Source organism: Thunnus maccoyii, chromosome 21 (genome assembly GCF_910596095.1).
Source record: "Thunnus maccoyii chromosome 21, fThuMac1.1, whole genome shotgun sequence".
NCBI lineage: Eukaryota > Metazoa > Chordata > Actinopteri > Scombriformes > Scombridae > Thunnus > Thunnus maccoyii.
This window is the reverse complement of record NC_056553.1, coordinates 20,336,022-20,351,818: the sequence shown is the minus strand read 5'-3', so window position 1 is coordinate 20,351,818 and position 15,797 is coordinate 20,336,022. Positions and strand designations below refer to the sequence as shown.

Sequence of the window (15,797 nt, the reverse complement as noted above, 5' to 3'; positions counted from 1 at the left end):
CAGAGTAACAAATTAGTCGGACTTCTCTCTTTTTTTCCTGCTTGCATACTAAAATTGCTGGTGGCAATGCAAAGCAACCCAAGGTAGACATTAAACATGCAAAGGTTATAAGTAGTTGTAGGCAGATAGCCAGAAGTTGTTGCCAGCGATGCATTTTTTAAGAAAACGGTGCTTTACAGGAATTGTTTTACTCCAGTTTTAACAATATCTTTATTTTCTCATCTAACTATGTTTTAATTATGAAAAAGCTTGTTTGTGTTCACCAACTCCAACAATGTTATTATATAATTGTGTGTATGTGCAGTATGAGGGAATAGAAAAACAATTCCAGAGATATCATAATTGTCAGACATTATATAACAAGAATATGAATGTATAAATTATATAAGAATATATAAAACATAGGCCTACAATGTACTGTGATGTGTTTGGGCCTTGCTCTGTGTAACCAGATGTTAGTATCAGTCTCCAGTGAGCAGATGAGATTGGATTTCTTGTTTCCACAGTCAATATGCAAACACATAAGCCTGTCGCCACACAGAGTGTTGACATGTTGATTACATTAAATGAGAAAATCTTTAATGTTTAATGCCAACAGTTTCAAAATGATTTCTTTCTACAAACTATGATTAATGTTAGGGAAGATTGTTATCGTGGCAAATAAACTAAGGTTAAATGATAAGTTTTGTTATGGTATATTTTGTGGTGGTGTATTTTTCTACACCTAAAGCATTGTATATGTTATTCCTCCAGTGTCATCTAAAAACTATTAAAACACATCACCGTTCCTTCATTATGATTACATGGACACTGACTCAATCCCACAAACACCATCCTGCTGTCATAAATACTCACTAGAGCAGCAAATGTGTGACTGAAAATAGTTTTCAACAAATACACTATTTCCTTCTGTTTCAGTAAAGATTGTTAAAAAACTACCTTGCCCACCTTTTTTAGGAAATTACTATGTACTGCAGTGAAACAAACAGGATCTTCAGTCCCTGCAGGGTTTTAATACAGCTGACTCAAAACAACAGGCCGACATCCATCCTGACTTTCAGGGAAGCCTGAACCTGTAACATGTTGGACAGTTTTTTTTTTTATTAATTGGCACTTAAATGTGTATGTGTTTGTGGTCAAGTAATACATGTGTTCATACAGCGCTGAAATTATTGTTTTGCATACGCCTGACAATGATTTTTGTGATTTTTAATACCTCTTTGAAGTCTCCAAACCTTTTAGCTGTCATGGAAGTGAATGGATTTTCATGCCACTTCTGAAAAACAGTTGCACAAAAGAGTGTACTGGGTAGGCCAGATAAAAGGCAAATTTTAGCTTTTTTATCTGCATTAAGTGCTGAATGTGGCTCAACATTATTAAATACATTCAAGTTTTGTATTCCTATATGTATATCCATATATTTCAAAATACTTAAAGTACAAATATATCTAAATATGTATATTTAAGGCTCAATTACTTTCCTAACATAATGATACCTCTCCACTGTAGACGTGTTCCCTCCAGGTTAGTGTAAAACACTGTGATTAAGTGAGATGAAATTAATAACTAATGAACTGCATTACAGACTCAAATATTTTCACATTATTTTACCATTTTGGGTTTAAGCAAGTAATTTGAATTGACTTAATCAATCCAGACATATTACACCAACAGCAATTGCAACTATTTTTTTCTCGGGTACCAATTTGAGACATAATTTACGAACAAAGACAGCAGTCTAAATTGTGGGCAGACTGAGTTGGCTTGTGTTGCAAATCAGGAAAGCAGGTGGCTCATCGCTTTTTTTTTTTTTTTTTTCCCCGCCAGTACTCGTCATGGATGGAAATGGCATCACAAGGCTCTTTCAACATGAATACCAGCCTCATACCGATGCTCCGACCTGGTCGTGAACTTCTCGGTATCTTTGGCAAACAGACGTCCCCCTGAAAATGGCAAAATGTTTGAAATCCCTCTGCTAGATTTCCTCTATGCCATATGAGAGGAGGAGGATTTTTTTTCTTCTCCCCTCAGCATTAACACTCCCCAAACCTCACCTTTTATCTGGTCATTTAAAATTCATAAAGTGTGACTCAATGATTACTTTTACACATACTGCCTTTGACCTCCTGTCACTTAATTATCATAAAGCTGCGCAGAGGAGAACGAGCCATCGCCTCCTCTTTTGTGCCACTGTAATTGCATTCTTAATTTTTGGAGGTGAGGAATACTGATACGACAGCTCAGACCTGATATCACAGGAGTTACATTGTTGTGGTGGGAGGAGGGATGGGAGGGCTTCTACTGAAAAACAATGAGAGTCAGTCCAGTAAAAATCTACCCTACACCAGAGTCTGCACATACAACTTAATCATTTGTCATGAAGAGGCAAAAGTGTGGCCTGAAGGTTGACTTTGTGGAAACCAGACTGATTGAATTCTGCATCCACGTCGAGTTTGTTACTCTGAGTATGAACCCGAAAATCTGTCAGTTTCCCTGTAAATTTCTCTCTTTCAAGAGTGTCTCCACAAGATATGTCCTCCAGTAGACGTTACCCAAACAGGTGCGGTTATGAAAGGTCGTAAACGTTCCTCCATTTTCAGCTTCCTATTCCTGTTCTCAACATTCCTATTTGTATTTCCCCCAGACTCAGTTGAAGCAACAGTCATGACAGAAACAAACAAGACTAAGGGTCTACACAGTGCTAGCAGCTCTGTGAGGCTGTATTGTGTGAGGTACAGTGTTGCTTTGAGCTAAATATTAGCATCAGTATGCTAATAATGCTAATAAGTACGTATAATGTTCACCAGTTTGACATGATAGCATGCTAACATTTGCTAATTAGCACGAAAAGCAAAGTAGGCTGGTGGGATTGTCATTAGTTTTGCAGGTCATATATCAAAGTATTGGAAAGAGCCACTGCCACTCGAGAGCACAAGGTAGAGGAATTAAAGGATAACTGACTTTCACTGATCCTTGTGTAGCCACAGTGTTTGTTCCAGGTGGCTAATTTCTCCACTTATTTTTAGTCTGATTCAGAGACAAGAATTTGAAATGTTTCATGTAAAAATCACTTTTTGTGTGGAGAACTGTAGGAGGCTCGCGCAGTTTGCCCCGATATGTTGTTTTGCGCAAGTCCTTGTTTACCTGAATTTCTATAATGAAGCTGGCTAGTGCAAAGTTAGCATGACCCATTGAACCACAATGGCCATATATTTAATGGGAAATACACCAGGTTGAAATCAACCGAATTCATCTTTAACGTCTGTCCAAAAAGTAGCTAGATTTGTCGCTAGGCTCTTTTGTGGAAAAAAAAAAGCTGAAAGTTGCCATTCTTTTAATAATTTTGTTTATGACCAAATACCATCTGGTCTGGGATCTTGGTTGGTACCAATGTTCGGCCCAGATCATCTGGTAATGTGAGGGGTTTACAGATCCAATCTTAAACCTCCAGAACTGCTCGCATACTCAACGGGGGCCATACCGATAATTTCAAACATGATTGATATTTATGAGTTAAAATCTGGATGATTACGTGACTACTTTCCTAGCAGGACGACAATAGCCAATGAGAGAGACAAATCTACAAGGAGATGGAAGTGTTAGGAGGAGACGGTGTTGCCAAGCAAAAGTAAACATTCTAGCCCTTGAGGCTAAGGTTAGCTAGCATACTACTAATGACAGATAGGTCTATTAAAACTAACTCATCTGCAGTTCTCATTGAAGAACAGACATCCCGTGTTGACGGCATCTCCCCAAATCCAGACTCGTTTAGTCTTCTGCTTTTGTTTTTTCTCACAGCAAAGCATTACTAAAGCAAGTAGTTGCACCATGTCAGTCTCCATTTTGTTTACATCTGCTTCGCCATGAGATCACGAGCGATCATGTGAGATGGTGCATTGCTCCCTCTGGCATGATAATCTTAATAATATCCTGTAGTGTTTGATGCGTCATTATTTTCAAATCTTGTAGTGTGTGTATGTTTGAAATTAGAGAGAAGAAGTTTCTCATGTGCAACCTGATTTCAAAATTGGTTAGGATGTTAAAACTCCTGTAGTCTGATCCCGGCTTTACATACAGTATTTCTCTTCATAGATCTCAGTTGGCTCTCTTGAGAGACTGTTTAAATGTCAACACTGAAGAGTCCAGTGACTTGTCAACAGATTTCTTTCTTCCTTGACTGCATCTGAAAACAACCATATATCTACTCATGTTTCTTTTTGTACTCTACTGAATATGCAAAGAGTTTTCTCAGACCGTCTCTGCTTGGCTGCTGAGTAGCTGTTGTGTAACAAACTGTTCTGTAGGGCTCTTCAGTTGTTAAAGAAGTTTGAAGAAGAGTTTGCTTTCAGTTTCGTCCTCTCATATATTCCCCGCATCAAAATGGTACCTCTCAAACAGTACAGCTTGCAGCGACCATCAGTAAATCCTATATAACCTTGTCAAGGTCGAGCTTTTGAAGATAACAAGATTCCGTTCTGATAGTCACAACATAGATAAGAAATATACATTTTATAATCAAATATTGATTTTTTTTCTATCTTGTTTTCAAGTGTTTGACATCAAATTGACTTTGCAGGACAGCAAAGACTCATTTATCCAAGACCGGGAGGCAGTTAGAGCTGAGTTTAGTGGGAAATACTAGAATAAATGAACGTATTTGATTTGATTGATAATAATGAATACTAATCATATACTCATAGTCCACAAATTTAAACTCTATCGCCCAGCAGGCAGCCAAATGCATGTCAAAGGTCTTGTGAGAGATATAAATAAATATATATGATTTTGTACAGCTTATTTGATCTACCCTGATCACTAAGATACATGTCACAATTATTGTATGTCTCATGTGGCTCTGCTGGTCATCATGAAAAATGATATATTTGGTATTCTGGCACATAAACAAGGGACATGTGATGCTGGATCAATGAAACCGTCTCTGGATTAGTTTATTCACTATTCATCCAGAAAGGCACTCCCACTCCCACCTAACAGCCATCTTTAATTATTACCTGCATCCATCCATCCCTTCCTCTTCATTCTTTCTCATTCTCAACAAACTAAACTGACTTTCTCACCACCTCAAGTGTTATTTCATACAAATATGTTGTAAATAAAAGTGACCTTTTCCACAAAGAAAGTTTTACAGAACAGGTAGACTTCTGTCTGTGTCACACTTCATCTAACCCTCCAGTACAACATTAGAAAGGCTCTGAATAGTAGCTGGTCGTTGTTGGTGTCGGCTTTCATGCAATTCAACGTCAGCCATGGCAGCTAGCTGACTTCTGACTGGTACTAGGAGTCAATATTTACATTGTGGAATTCTAAACAAAATCTGGTCCTGTTTCCCTGAAAAAAAATCCCGTCTGACTGTGTGTCTGTGTGCATTTGTGTATTTGTATACTGGAGACTATCATATGTACTGAAAGAACACTTCTTTCTGAAAGAGACTTCTCCAAACCTCATTGACGCTTCCATGAAATGGTCCACCTACTTTGATATAATCATTTATAATATTTTTTATTCCGTAAACAAAGCAGAGTACCAAGATCCACAAATGTAAGTGGCTTAATCTCATATGCAGATCCTCATTCCCAAATCAGAGTTTGAGGGTCAGTTGTACAGCGTGATTCAACAGGTGGAGCCTCAAGTGTAGAGGATTGTCCTGTGTCCAAAAACAATGATCCCATTCCTCAAATCTCTGGAACAACACTCCAGAATGGCTACATGCAGTGGTTTTTCCATCTTTATCACTTCAAGCAGTTATAATTTCAGATCAACCCTGTAAAGATGGTCAGACGTTCCTGTATAACCCCTTCAATGTAAAAGTGTTTAGAGGATATGCTGAAAAGAACAGAATTTAACAATTCTGCTTGGTTGGCATTTAGTTTCCCCCTCAAAGATAGTGTATTTAAGATGTAAGAATTGTTGTCCATCTAAAAAAAAATATATATTCAAACAAATATGAAAGAACACCATCAGAAATTGACAATAAATGTAAATTAATGATTCATTTTCCTTCTTTTGTAATTCTTTTGTGGTAATAAATCCCTGGAATCTAAGGAAAAGCATGATATACTCCCAGGATGTAGCGATTTTAAAATGACAGTGTAAAACCTTCAAATCAAACTGGTTCTTCATTGGGGAAAGTGGTGTAAGCACAGTATCTTTTCATTGTCAAGCATCTTGCTAGCCAATGTGCAGACATTGAATAATAAACTGGACGTCCTCCGTGCCCACATCAGTTTCTAACGAGATATCAGGGACTGTAATGTCCTTTGTTTCACCGAAACTTGGTTAAATCCTGGAATACCAGACAGCACCATTCAACCAGGGGACTCTTTTTCTGTATACTGATCTGACAGAACAGAGGACTCTTTCAAGACAAATGGAGAAGACATGTGCTTTATAGTGAATAAGGATTGGTGTGACAGTGGGAATATTAAAATGTTATCACATTTCTGCTCACCTGATCTGAAGTTATTGTCAATCAAGTGCAAACTGCACTTTCTACCAAGGGAATATATAGCAGTCATTATCACAGCAGTCTACATCCCACCACGGACAAGTACAGAGGCTGCCCTGTTGGATCTTTGCAAACAGCGATCAGCCCCTACTGTAATCAGATGAGCACTGTGTTTATAAGTAGATGATGAGTAGGAACATGTGAAGAGTGAATAGGTGCACACATGAAATATCTTTAGAGTATTTTAGCTGTCAAAAGAGTGCAGGGAGGGGAAAAAAAAGAACTGCAGCTTCGAGTGCTTTGCTAACATAACCAGGCGGCGCTAGGGAAATGGTAATGTAGCCTCCCTGGGTAGATATGGTTTATGTCGAAACAAGACTGTAATCAAGCATGAGGACAGGGTCTAATTACTCATCTCCCCCCTGTCTCTCAGAGATCACATCACTGCACATGAATTACAGGCTTCATGGTGACCCGTCTCTGTCAGGGGCAAGACTCACTCTGACAGCACCTGGGTTACACACACACACACACACACACAACTGACAAATACACATACAATAACACTCTTAAGTTCCATGTATTGTATATGCAGAAATAGAGTAGGCTGCACTGGGGATGTAGTGGAGCGTGAATCTAAGTTTAGTCTATTTTTTCCCCACATATTGAATTTAGTCTATGCATTGTTGCAAGTATCAATCTGATGCAAATGATGTAAAAGGAGGATAATTTTAAGGATAAAATAGTTGTTGCAGGACATCCAGAAGCCATATTAGAGGTCCTCATCATCTGGGAAATGATAGCTGTAAAGGACTGAGAGTGTCATGAAATGTACAACTTGACCATCTCAGCAGGTTCGCTTCTGTGCAATAAAGAAGTTCACCTCTTACCCCACTAGATCTCTAAACATCAATGTTTATTTACAAAGTATAGAAAGTTAAAGTTTTGCATGTAGGTACACTGACAACATCTAAACATCTGATGTGCATTGAGACCTGAGCTAATTTAACACTGTTTTTGTATTCTAATCCTTTCTTCTAAAATTAAGTTAATATACATGCATATGCATTAAAGAAAAGGATTTGTGGGAAATATAAAGACTACATTTATGAACATGATATGGAGGAATTTACACTGACAGCATAAAATGTTCATCCTGACCGTATCTGCAGAATGTTCACTGTCAATAGGTGTGATTCCATCCACCTCTTTTCTTTTCTTTTACATAAAAAAACATGAGTGGAAATTTTTTGGAAAAAAAAGTTTTGACACTTGGCTGAAGTGGTGCTGTATGGACAAAAGCAAATTGCAACAAAATGCAATGAAAACAGAAATAGCACATAAGTCATGATGTACATAAAGCATGTGATTTAAACATCCTCTGAAGCTTTGAAAACGAAACGAAACAGGACTCATTGACTTTTTCGATGTTTAACTAAACACATCCTCTTCCTGGAACCTTACCCACGTGTTTTGGTGCAAAACACAATATGAAGGATACATGAACTCTGGTCTCCAGTGTCAAAGTTCTGAGCTTTGAATACTGATCTCCTCTGAATGAGCCATTTAAGGATGTTGCACCTTCTGAATTGGAAAAAAAAAACATTGTGGGATTCAGGCAGCCATAATGTTTTCTCCAAAACATATCGGCAAATTAGTTGCATATTAATAGATATATGAGATAGTATTGTGCATTTAGACAATGTAAACTTGTTAGATAACAATTAAGGATACATCTGTCCAGCGTTTAACTTACAACATTGGTGATGTTTGTGTTCGTAGGCTTCTTATTCTTTCAAAACATATTGCAACAGCAGATGAAGCCATTCAGTATGGTGGTGGTAATGGAGCACTATAAAAATTCAACCACATGCCCAGATGTCATTTTTGAGACATTTATGTTCCAAATTTATCTGACTGAAATGTCTCTTTAAGGCATTTCTAAGCAAATGATGATAAACCACAGAGATTAGAAAAGAGTGGAAATGTCACTCCAAAATAGCTGCAATGTGGAAGCTTGAATAGATCCACTTAGCGAAACAACCTTTTCCAAGAATCCTTATTTGACTGCAGAATAATCAGCGGGTAGAGACATTTGCTGCATAGATTTTTCTCATGTGGCTCAGATAAACAAGTGTGTTTATTAAATCTAAAACAAATAGTGAACTGACAGTCACCTTTATTCTCAAACATCCTTACACATATGGCTACGTACATGTAAGCAAAGTCATAGTCAGTGGTATACAATCATTGGGAAGTTATAACAGATATAGTCCCCCTTTTCCTGGATTTATGGTCAGTTAGAAATAAAATAAAACCAGCAGTGTTGAACCATTTTGCCTCAGGAACAGCTTTACTTTTTATCCATCAAACACGAACCCAGGCTTTGCATTAGTTTCAGATTGTTGATTGTTGCTATTAGCGTCTCTTTTTCCTGTTCTCTGACGAAAACATAATCAGGAGTGAACAGAACTCCTCATGCACAGCCAGTATTTTCAATCAGGTGCTGGTCGGTCGCAGGAACATCTTCAGGTGAAGATCAAAATTAACCACTGCACACAGAAAAGAAAAGAACTCAAATCCTGTGTTTCATTAAGTCCATAAGGTTCAATTGTAGTCTTATCTTAATGAAACACAGGATTTGAATTCTTTTCTGTGACATGAAAATATTAACTTATATCTCTCTCTACAGGTAATTTGGACCCTTAGGGAGAGATGAGCCACTAGGTCCCTTGACACTCACCCTTCCCATTTAGTGGTGTGGAGGGACAGCTGTAGGACTGATAGTCTATTCTTTTAAGGAAATTTAACTCATCCTATTCAATAAGTTGTTCACGGGAGTTTTTTTTTTTTTTTTAATTATGTAAAAATCATGTAAAATGGTGTAATTCTTGTAACTCTGTATAGCATTAACCATGCTTTGTTGCATCAATGCTCATCTTTGAAACACTTTGAAAAAATGAAGACTGTGATAATTAGTTGTGAAACCAAGTTGTATTTCACACCTGTGAGTACTCATGTAATTTTGCTGAGTGAACCTGAAGAAGCTACAAGCGAAACGTGTTGTTCGCTCCTAATAAAGTCACAGTAAAGTCATTACAGTGTGCGTGGTTAATTTTGATCTTCACATAATTAGGAATGACTTTAAGTCATTATGTTTTAAATTGTGCAGTTGATGGCTGTCCTCTGACCTCACCGAACATTAGCAAAACACAAAGGTGCAATAAACACACTAGTATTTAGCCAAAAATAAAAGCTTTGCAGCTGTTTCACTACTCAAGTCTTGGCGTCATATCAGAGGTCCATTAAAGAGCTGGCCACATGTAAAAGCCTATTAAAAAATAATAACTCGACAAAATGTTGCAGTTTCTGAATTGTATATGGTGAATTGACTGCTCGCTAAAACCCTCCCCTGACAAGTGATGGTTCAGTTGTAGCTTTGCAACTATAATGAGGCACAGCAAGTCTTTTTCATTAACTTTCCAAAACCAAAAGCACAAGTAGGGATGGATTAAACAGCATGTTGCTCTAACATAAGCTATAAAGATTAAAATGTTCAGCTAACTAGTTTATTGTCTCCATAGTAATCTAACCCAGAGTCACTCCCAAGGCCAAGGAGCATTTCAAACTACATTATTTTGTGGGGTTACAGGTTTTGTTAAAAAAAGCCCCATTCACAACTAGTGCATCCACTATGTAGTATTTCCCAACTGTATGAGAGCTGCTCCTGGATGCTATCAAAGTGTAGGCTAACCCTAGCAGCTTTACCCTACTCTTTATTGGATTTGGGAAGTTTACAGTCCAGCAACCCCAGTTTAAATGTGTTATTCAAGATAGTGTTATGGTTGCCAAACATATTGGTTAGTATCCTAAAAGCCTTTTTTTTTGTAATGCAACATAAGTGAAACATACTGTTTGAAGTTACAGATCATAAATCTAACCTCTATTTTGCTTGTCCAAGTAAGCAGTTATAGGGTTGTAAGAATATTAAGGACCTCTTTACAAGGTTCTCCTTTTTAATTGACTCAAGGTTCTTGAGTCAGCTTGAAACATTAAAAAGTCACCTGCAGATGGCCAACTAACTCATAACTCAATGAGTGAGACAAACCACGGTAAAGGACGCCTTAATAAATGGACTTGTTACCAGTGAAGTGCTGATGTGGTTCTTCATTGGCTAGTGCATTGGCAAAGAAGGAATTGTTGGATACAGTGTTTAAATATTGGACTGCTCTTTTTTCCTTTTGCACTTCTAATCACCACATTTTCAACAACCTGCACCAAATTTTCAGTTAATAAACAGATGTCTATAATTTGAGAAGTAAAAAAGAGAAAGAGGGGCAGCTGTGGCTCAGGGGGTAGAGCTAGTCATCCACTAATCAGAAGATCAGCGGTTCGATGGCTGTGCCATCAGTGTGTGAATGTGTGTGAATGATTAGCAACTAATGTTGATGCAGCTTCTACTACAGTAGTACTCATCACCCATTTAATGCTGAAGAATATTTATAGTATAGTATTTTACATTCAATTAAGCATAAAGACATTTGGGCTTAGTATCTACTGTAGGAATAATATCTGATATCACATGTAAATGTTTGTGCAGACATGTGTTATTGGAAACATTTCCCTGACAGCTGTTGAAAAAAATAAATACACAGATGTCCACACACACACACACACACACACACACCCGTAGCCCTCCCCTCACTTCCCTTGCTGAGATTGATTTACCTTTGTGTCCCAGGCCTGTCGTTATCACGGGCCTCTCAGACAGGCCTGCTATGATAGCTCAGGGAAAGTGGGACGGAGGTGGCAGCAGGCGCATGATGGAGAAGAGCTTCTTATCACCGATGGAGAGATCAATCATTCTTACACTGAGAGAAAGAGAGGGAGGGAGAGAAAAAGAGAGAGGAGAGTTTGGTCTCTTTTTCCTACCTAAACACTGTAAGAGCTTAAACATCATTACTGATAAAAACAGACTGTCGGGCTCATGTATGATTCCATAGTTCAGCTTTACCATAAATCTGCTGTGGCCTCAAAATGATGCATTTTTCACATGTAACGTTAGAGCACATAACATTAACACAACATGAACAGTTGCAGGAAGGGATCGAGTAGCATTTGTCCAGCAAAGCATTAAACCATTTGCTGTAGTGACCAGAGCCATATCTTCAGCTAATAAATGAACTTACTGTAGGTTACAAGTTATATCCTCCATAATCTTTTTAAGGCTCCAGCTGTGGACATTTGAGAGGTAAGCAACAGGGATCTTCTGCTGAAGATTTCCTGACCTTTTTGTTTGTTTCAGGTGGTTCTACTAATTTGCAGTTTTAGGTGCTTGTGATAGTCATCATCGTCTTTGAATCTGGTTCCATACAGCAGACTGCACAACTTTTTACAGTGCAAGCATTGCATTTTTGTCAGATCTTTGACATTTGTTCTTCTTCACCATCGCTGGGTTTCAGCCACTGTGTTTTGTTAACTTAGGGATACATTGCAAGCATTTTTATTGTTACTGTGGATCTCCCCACTAATGCAAACACAGCAGAATTGTTGCAAGAATTAATATCGCAAAATTATTTATTAGCTCAAATTTAGACAACAGGAGAAGCAGGACTGATAGAGCTGATGGTTACACCAGCAAGCAGGATCCAGAACATACTCAGTACAGTTTATAGACGGAGGTAAATGTGTAACAAATGACAAATGAATTGGCCATTAGTCTGTACAGCAGCAGGATTCCAACCCAAAAGCACATATGGCACTCCATGGCCAGCACTCTGGACAGCGCTTTTTACTTTACTCACCATTATTTCCAGCAATCTGTGCAGTCTAATTGATTTTCAGCCCAGGTGTTGACTGTGTGAAGGGTTTTGACAGATTTACAGTCTTCTTTATTCATATGTGTGTGCTGTTCCTCTTCAGCATGAGACGCCCTTTATGCAGTGTGGACAAACAATTCATGAACTGACCTATCAAGTCTCTTTATATGACAAGCATTAGCCTCATGTAGTGTTTTTCCCAGTGAAACATGTCAGAATATGATAAAGATAGCATATCTCCCCTCTTCTCACCTGTTATAAGCTGTACTGTTTTCCAGGCTGAAAGTAGCTGTCAGATAATAGCGTTTAAGAGCCTGACCAGTAGTTAAATCATGAGCAATTTCTGTCTGAAATCACTGTGATCTGAGAGCTAACTATAGTGCTATGGAGACATAAGTATCCTCATACAACATAATGACCATTTAATCTATACAGTGCATGGACCTAGCAATTTCACTGATTCACTATGACATATGATGTAATGCCACATAAAATCTAAGCTTTGTTGCAGTTACTCAAGTCTAAAGTGAAGGCATTATTGATCTTGTAATTTCTGGACAGTGGATATACTAAATGGCCCTGTTTTCTATTTAACTATAATTATGGCTCTGGTTTGCAGGGGGAAAGTAAAAGTCTATTGACAGAACATTGTATTATTTCATTATTTCATTTTTTCTACAATGTGTGGAAGCAATATTCGGTAATACTTTGAGTTGTAGCCACTCAGTTAAGTTTTAATTATTCTTTGTAAGTATAAAATATTATTAGCAAGCATTTCTGCTCCTTGAATGTTAAAAGTCCAGGGAGTGCTTTGTTATTTGTTGCCAACGCACTTTGTTAGCTTGGTGCAGTTGACTCAGTTCCACCTACCTAATGCTGGCAAACAATGAAAGCCCACCAGTGACACATTTGGAGATACACAATGAAGAGGCAGATGGCCTCTGCTGATGACCGGGATGTTTGTATGATATTTCATCTGCAGCCTTTCTCACAAGCTAATGGAATCTTTTCTGAGGAAGACTTTCTGGATTTTAAAGCTGTGATTTTCCCCAACAGCTTTTTCAGCTTTTGGGACATATACGCTATTGTTAATTTTTTATCCGTGCCCTTGATGACTTGTATGTGTATATAGGTACCTCTATATGTCCTTGTTTATTCCATAAACAATAGTCAAGATAATTTGTAGCCTGTATCTGTAGCACTGCCCATAAAGCCTGTCGCTGCCCTGCTTGTCTCACTCCAAGTATAGACAGTCCCGCATTTAAAGCCAAATGATTGCAATTTGGGTCTTATTTTCATATCTTACACCATCATTTCTATCAGTTATGACTACATTATACTCACCAAAGTCATTTCAGAGATCTGGGAACATGGAGACATTGCTGCATCAAAGTCCTATTGGCCAAGAAACAGAAGCTTTTGGACGATCATTCAAGTCAGTTTTATTTATATAGCCCCAAATCACAATAACAAACTGCTTTACAATCTGCACAGAATGTGACACCCTCTACCCACATGTCCCTGTTTGGACGAAGAAGAACAAAATTTATAATATTGTAAGGACTTTGTAATGTGAAAATGATATATAAAAACCTTTTAATGTCAGTCTTTGGGACAGCATCCATGAATAAGAAGAGAGAAGACATTTCAGCATTGAGAAATAACTTCAACACTCTCTCGCCCCCTCTTCAGATTTTGCTGCAGATGAATAAGACCAGCTTATTGTCCAATATTGTTTCTCACTGTCAGTGCCGCCCAGCTGTTTATGCAGTCTACAAACATTACTGTGCTTTGAGAGTTGGAGCCAAATGTGGAAGGACACAACGCCCAAGGGTGATTTGTTTAACTTTGAAAGGTTCTTTGGTTTGTGTTAGATTTGCTGGGAGCTACACAGCAGCAGATCATCTAGCCTGTTCTCCCAAGTGGGTAGCAGCCAACAGAGCCTGGGCGATGCGCGTGGGTAGAGAGGAAAAAGATAACCCCACCAGGGACTAAACGACAGTCCTCATTTAGACAGCGCCAGGCAGGGCAGCCATTTAACAACACAGAAACAAAAACTCCATTAGATAATCTTTTTTTTTTCCATGTCTCCCTCTTTTACCCTCTTGGGAGTGTAATGTTGTTCTCTAACCAGCAGAGAATGAGTTAGATGTATCTCATGAATCATATTAGAGCGCCTTTAATCCTCTAAAGTGAGGGTCTCGGGAGGGTGAGGTTGCAGACGAGGAAGCACAAACTAGAAGTAGATGAAAACAGATGGGGAGGGAAAAAAAGCCTCACACTAAACCAGGTAGAAGAAAAGATAAGTCTGCAGAGCTGGGGTGCTGTCCTGCAAGCTGTCAATCTGCACAGCTGGATGTTGCCTTTTCCCTATGAGGTTATGGGTAAAGAGAGCGTAGATAGGACCGCTTCCTTCCTTCCTCATCCATCCCTCCTAATCCAGCCTAAGCACTTAACCAAAGAGGTGCAGTGGAGATCACCTGGGTCTGTGGGGGATCAAAGCCGCTTCAGCGAAAATAAGAGAAGTCTTGAGGAGGGAAAAGCTGATGTAACAAGAAGAGGTAGATTAGCATTAAAGACTTGACAGATGCAAAAAAGAAAAAAAAAAGTTGCCAGGGCTTCAGCAGTAATCTTCACCGTGAATCACAGCGCTTCTTGGATTGCCGCTAATGGCAGCTATACCTGTGTAAGTACCCATCAAAGTAAGCATTGAATGAAAAGAGCAGTTATTTCATTTACCTTTCTGAAAAGCAAGCCGGGCAATGAAGGATCCATTTGAAAGAGTTCACACTCACCTTAAAAGACAGGATGGGAGACGTACTATTTTCACTGTCCCAATTTAGTATAGCCTACCATCCATAATTTAGCAGACGGCTGCTGCCGGTTCTCTGCTCGCACCAGGCCGGAGCTCCCCCATAGTCATATTTCAAACCACACATGGTAATGTATTTTGACAAGTAAATTGCTTGCCCCTTTGCTGATAGCTACTCACTTAAATAATGAATTCTTAGTAATAGTCGCAGAAATAATGCATACTGCAGAGTGACATGGATGAAGAGTTATTGCTGATCGAGGACACACATTAGGAATCCTTCCTGAAACAGCGGCGGGTCTGCTGTGAATCAATCAATGCTGTATGTGGGGAAACAAGACTAAAGCCCATTTGGACTGGATATGTGTTTCTAGGGGAGGAAGGGTGATTTCAATATTACCTGTGCTGGTCAGTGATTGTAATCCAAACTGGAGTGTGTATGTATATTTTTTTTACTCACACCCCACTAATGATTACAACTGCAATTAGCTATAGTGCTTTTTAGTGAACTCGATGGTCCTTCTGTAATTTAAATCCAGTCTGGACCACAATCCTTGTCTTTCAAAGAGGATCTCTTGAGGGGTTTTTTCCAGTGGGAAGAGCTACTTTTTCTTCTGCTGCTTTTTATCACTTCAGTGTGAAATTTGTCTTTTGTTCAAAAATCTTTTCTATTTTTATGTACAGAAACATTAACACTAAC

The 15,797-nt window shown here is 38.5% G+C and overlaps 1 protein-coding gene and 1 long non-coding RNA gene across 5 annotated transcripts in view; one reads left to right on the top strand and one right to left on the bottom strand.

Annotated features, from left to right (window-relative positions):
- adarb2 (adenosine deaminase RNA specific B2 (inactive)) overlaps positions 1-15,797 on the top strand; it is a 385,455-nt gene that overhangs the window by 154,816 nt on the left and 214,842 nt on the right. The gene's annotated exons all lie outside the window — the stretch shown is intronic.
- Positions 6,674-13,680, bottom strand: LOC121888528. 2 transcript variants are annotated; one of them, XR_006093261.1, is made up of 4 exons: positions 13,630-13,680; positions 11,195-11,337; positions 8,223-8,318; positions 6,674-8,050 (listed from the first exon to the last, which is right to left on the bottom strand). It is a non-coding gene; the product is annotated as an uncharacterized LOC121888528 (long non-coding RNA). The 2 variants fall into 2 exon arrangements; XR_006093260.1 differs by lacking the exon at positions 13,630-13,680 and adding an exon at positions 12,271-12,392.